We start from the raw sequence: 6,000 nt of genomic DNA, 5'->3' as shown, positions 1-6,000 counted from the left end.
AGCGAAGTTTTTTTTTAATTTCTTTGAAAAACTTAACCCTTCTTGGCAGTCGGTTAAAAATATGTGGGAATAGTGATATTATGATTTTTATTTTGGTTATTTATGAAAATAATGATTTATGAAAAAAAAAGGATATGCAAAGTAGTTCTTTCTGTAATTGAACAAAAATATTGAAATCAATACTAAATGGTGAATATGGTACAACCCTGAGAAGTGAACATTGCATAAAGTAATATATTATCTTGATTTAATTTAATATATCGTCCATAGATAAAATCATCGGCAGGGAAATTGAGCCCTGACCTTCACAGAAGTGTACAGTGCGCAAAGCGATCACCACCCACTCTTCCGCCGAGAGCTCAATATCCGTGCCGATAACTATAACTAATATAATACAGAGGAAACATTTTTTTGTTTGTTTATTTGTACCCTAAACTGGTTCGATTAGAAAAATTATTTTACTGTTGGAAAGTTTAACTCTTGCCGAATAGAATAGGCTATATTTTATCCTGGTACGGTCACTAGCTCTTACGGGACGCGGGTGAAACCGCTTGAAAACGGCTAGTTAGGTATTCTTTAAATTGTCCTCATGCAACGGATTTTTATTGAAACAAGGTTATTTCAGTATTTCCGATTATATCAACAATTTATTTCAAAACGGCTTAGTTCTAAATTTAAATACACGCCCATGTGGTACTCAGAAGCTACAATTTAGTCTACGCCTCAAAAAACGGCACGAATGTAACAATAAATAATGTAAAATATTTTGAAAGTCAATGACTCAATATAATTATACTATAATTATTTTTCTCCCATAAACATACTTTATTTTTTCCGACGTAAAATGCAGCGTCGGCAAGTAAGTACCAATAAAAAGCATAAAGTAGTAGTAGTAAAATAATGATTTAAAAAATCACAATACGTACGCGATATAGGAGAGAACTTAAAATTAATATAACTGTCTATTTCCCGCCGTTTTACTTAATCCATAAGATAACTTTTCCCGCTTCCGGATAAAAAAATATACTTAAGTACAATTACTAGTCTCACAGTCCCACTCGCATCCCGTGGGAACTACCCGTACTGGGATGAAATACCTATAGCCTATGTTACTTGGAAATGTACTACTAATCTCGTAATTTATTTACATAGATATTTACATTTTCACAATAAGGATGAAAAAAACTATCCTAGTAAAAACAAAAAAACAATACAAACAAAAGGTTGTTCTCTATTAAATTACCTAAGATAGGTTTGCAACTAATATACAAAAAAATTTGAATGGTAGGTATGCGATTATTTCCCCCTAGATTTAATAACAGACTATTGTAAACTGTTTATCTTTATCTGACCATATACACAGGCCTGAATACCAGTCATCAAAAACTCCATAAAAATACATAAAAAGTGCAAAACATTTCCTCTGACTTTGAAATCGATACAAAGTTGTTATAAAAATAAACGAAAAAAACTTAACTTAATATTATTTTGGTCAAAAATTAAGCATTGCCATCCAACGTGGCAATGCTGCCAGCCTCTTGGGTACACTCCCGGTGGGCAGCGATGAGGAGTTTTTTAATGCCATTTTATAATTGTTTTTAGTGTATATAAGTTAGTTTTATGTTGTATATATATTTATTATTAAGATAAGATATTGTAAAAAGTTAAATAAATTACATTTAATATATAGCTTATTAAATACTCTCCCAAAACTCTTATATCTTATTTCTCAAAAAGTGTCTTCAATTTAGGTAACATTTCAGTGTAATATGGTAATAACTTTATATAATGATAATATTGGTAATAAAAATCCCTGTTCAGTTAATTTATTAATCATATTTATCAAAGGTAAAATACTCATTTGCGGGTTTAGTAACTTTATTTATTACAAATTGTGCGAGAGTTTTAGAAGCTATATAACAAGTTAATACTTACAAATACCCAGCTGTCAATATTTGGATGGGTAACGAAAATACCCGTACATTCAATAACTTATGTATTCAATTTGTATGTAGATTTGTGGGTAGATTGTATGAGTTTGAGCTTATGTCAAAATAAACAGACATGATATGTTATTGAAATCCGCGGTAGAACGTCGATTTTGGGGCAATTAAAAAAACTATCGGCTAAACGAAACCAAAAATCTCTACTTACCAGTCCCGATATTGTTTTTCACAAAAAAAAAAAAAAACAGATGAACTGCCTGAATATTTTACTTAGAACAAATAATCCCCAGCTATCGTCAAAAGTACCTCGACATAGTCTAAAGCTATGCGTTGACCTGGATTTGAACCTTGGCCTCTGTAGCAGCTCTCACTGGCAATTTATAGTTTCATCTTCAACTTCAAACTTACTGCCCCTCTCCAGGGCACAGACCTCTTCTCAAACAGAGAAGAAATGAGCGTCAATCAGCACGCTTGCTCAATGCGGGTTGGTGATTTCAGATTTTAAAGTCCAGCTATCTTCAAAATATTTTCCTCCATTTCTCAGTCATCGGTGCCCAAGCTATACCTACTGAGGAAGTATAACTTAGAAAAATCTCATGGGTATTTTTGACCTGGAATCTACCCACACAGTATACTTGAGAGGCTGATGCTTTAACCAGTAGGCCATCACGACCAGTATATACTGGTACCAGTATATACTGGTACCAGTATATACTATAGTTGTCTTTGTATTAAGACAAGTTTGAATGAGTGATAGATGGCTGACAGATTGTCAGGCTCAGGATGGAGTAGGTACCTATTTACTGTGACTGGGGTAAGAATATTGTGTTGAAAAATACTATAGAATTTTTATCTAATAAGTGTACCTAGGCTTTTAAATGTAACTAATATTGTAAACTTAAAGGTAACTTATCTTTATAAATCAAGTTAAAAAAGTGTGACCGTTAAGTTCCATGACCGTTCTGTCAGAAATCTGTAGGTATAAATAGTGATAATTGATAATTTGTTTAAATCCCCTGACTAAAAGATTTAAATAATACGTTCGTGACGAATAAGTAAGTCCTTTGTTAATATTAGACTGTTTCCAAACTATTCAATGGAAACATGTCACTTTTGGGTTCTACCTAATTCAAAACAAATATACCTTTAAGAAATCCCCAAAACTGTCTTAACGATAAAACTTTCTTTGTTGATTTTATAATCAACCTTGATTAAGTATATTCTTCAAAATAACGGGATTTCCCAAGTTCCCCAAGACTGGTACGAGGTAACTGTCAGTCAGATAGCCAGAACTGAACAACCAGTATATCCTTATAAAACATAGGCATCTCCGAGTAAATGCTAGTAAATGCTTCATCAGATAAAACTAGTTCTAGACTATATTTGGGATCACACCTTTTAACTCCTTGTTGGAAATATTACGAAAATTGATTTAGTTAAAAAAGCTCAATTTAAAATTAGAGACGGTCAAATGTTACAAAATGTTGTGTAAAGCAAGGTCTTAGTATTTGGGCTATTTATGATAATAGAGAAATATATATGCAAATATACAAGCATCAATGAACACAGAAAAATGTAGGAAAAAAATCTAAACATCCGCTGTTGACCGGGGTATTAAAATTGTACCCAAAATACTGGCTGCATTTGAGTTTCCACCAAAACTGTTCGCGAAAATGTGTTATGAACATTAGTAAGCGTCGGAGCGAGACCACAACTTGCTTATGTAGTGCTAGTTAAAATTGTCATCGGTGGAAGCCTTCTAGGGGCTCAGAACTTCAGGGGAACAGAAATTACAAATTAATATCTAGATTACCTGGTGCACAGTTCAACCTAAGATCACGAGTTAAATTCTCGACTCTGTTCTGCACACTTAATAGTAACTTCCATAGAGCTAGTGGTGGGTATTTGGGAGCATAAAAGATAAGATAGAAATACTTTTGTTAAAAAATAATAACTCAAAATTGACACACACAAGAAGGTTTTTTCTCACAGATAATCCTGTGAATGAGGTTTTTATATCATGAGACATGTAATCAGTTTCAGTTAAATCTTAAACTTGTTGTTTACCTATTCTGTCTAGTTAATGGAAATACCTAACTTCGTATCTGGACTTCCTGTGTAATTTGTAGAACGTTTCACGTGAATTTATCATTTCAAATCGAATTTGTCGTGGCTGTCATTTCTACATCATTGGGAGTCTTTCGGGGTAGTCAGAGGGAAGTTATTCAACCAGCATATCAAGAAACATTGTGTTGCTCAGGTAACTAAGTTGAAGAGGTTAGAAAGGCAAAATATGGACTGGCTACAAACACTTCAAAAGACCGATTTAAACAAGAAGTGACTTGTTTTGCTCTAGGACAGCGGTTTTTTTACATGAGACTCATAGAATGAACCTCAGGAAATTACAGTTCGAACATAAAACGGCAAAATGAGCATTAGTGTGGTATAATCCTAGAGCAATAAAACTCAATTCACACTACCTCCTTCCAATTCACGGCCACGGCAAAAAAACTTAACTGAAAAGCAAATAATTTGCATGTTGTATAGATACACCTTTTTTCCCAACTCATTTGCACATGCGTATATGCATTTTTTGCTTAAAACGCATTGCGTATGTTTCGTAACTAGTTGCAAGTATATCAATGCCAATGTTAGTTTGCTGGCATTGAAGATTATATAGTATGTAAATTACTTACTGGTAGTTAGGTCCGTTAATTAGGATTGGAAAGAACTTTGAAAGAACTATGCGACGCGACGATGGCATGGAGAACCAAATGACTAGTGGAGGTAAGAAAGTAGCGCGCAAAAATGGTGGTGAGCGGGGGACGAGGAACGTTACTGTTTACGCCCTGATACGCCATCTTTGATCCCAATTTTTTTTTTCTGATACCAAAAATCGTTTGCAGATGTCTCAAAGAACCCGAATGCTTCGTTACTTCACTCGTAACTGATCGTTTTGGTCTTGCCCACCGACCGGCATTTGACCTAGAAGAAGGTGCTTGACATACCTGCATTATGTCAAGCACTTATATAGGTTCCTACAGACAAAGGTTTTTAGCAGTAAGCCCGACACCAGTCTAACCAAGGGGTATTGGGTTGCCCGGTGGGTTGAGGAGGTCAGATGGGCAGTCGCTCCTTGTAAAGCCCTGGTACTCAGCTGTATCCAGTTAGACTGATAGCCGACCCCAACATAGTCGGGAAAAGGCTTGGGAGCTGATGGTGAAGCAAAGGTTTTTAAACTTTCACGATTTAAACACATACTGTAAATAAACACACTTAAACGCGATACTGTAGGTATATAAAGGTACGACATTTTTTTATTTTTCCATGTTTCGGTCGAATCGCACCGACCGTGGTCCCTCCAAAAATAGCATTATCTTGCCTGACATGTAACAAACATTGAACACGCTGTGTAAAAGCATTTTTGACAACCAACGCACTTGAGACCAACAAAGCCTCATTAAAATATGGTCTTTTAAACTTAACTAGCTATATTCTAAGGTTTCACTCGTACTAGAAGCTATTTTAGTCGTCTAGAAATGACGTTTCAATTCAAACAAATCGGTGACGCCGTTAAGCCGTGAAAGTATGACAGATAGACTTTAGTACCTATTTATAATATAAGAGACCATAGTTTTAAGATACATACCTACTTGCTTCTAAACGCAAAATTACGTCATACCAAATTTCCAAGGGGCGGGGCTTACAATGGGCGTGCACAGTAGGCGTGGCTTGCCGGTCATTGAACTTGCAATACAAAGCTATGTAGTATAGTTTATCAGTAGGTAAGTATGTTGCTATATTTGCAATTCTAAGTTTGTTGCTTAGTAGCAGAATTTCTAGTATTTATTTTAAAGGACGCATTATAGTTGTTTCTAGGCAGAAATAGCGGCACGTACAAATTGATTCAAGTTGAAGTATGCTTGTCGTAATCACTCTGTGGATGGGTGCTCGTCCATGTTTTTTAAACTAGGCATTTCTGTTTATGTAGGAACACTTAATAATATGTAATAAAATATGTACACTTAGTAGACTAAATAATTTGACCATTAAA

The sequence above is a fragment of the Helicoverpa zea genome, chromosome 25, assembly GCF_022581195.2.
Source record: "Helicoverpa zea isolate HzStark_Cry1AcR chromosome 25, ilHelZeax1.1, whole genome shotgun sequence".
In the NCBI taxonomy this organism is placed as follows: Eukaryota; Metazoa; Arthropoda; class Insecta; order Lepidoptera; family Noctuidae; genus Helicoverpa; species Helicoverpa zea.
This window is presented reverse-complemented; position numbering follows the sequence as displayed.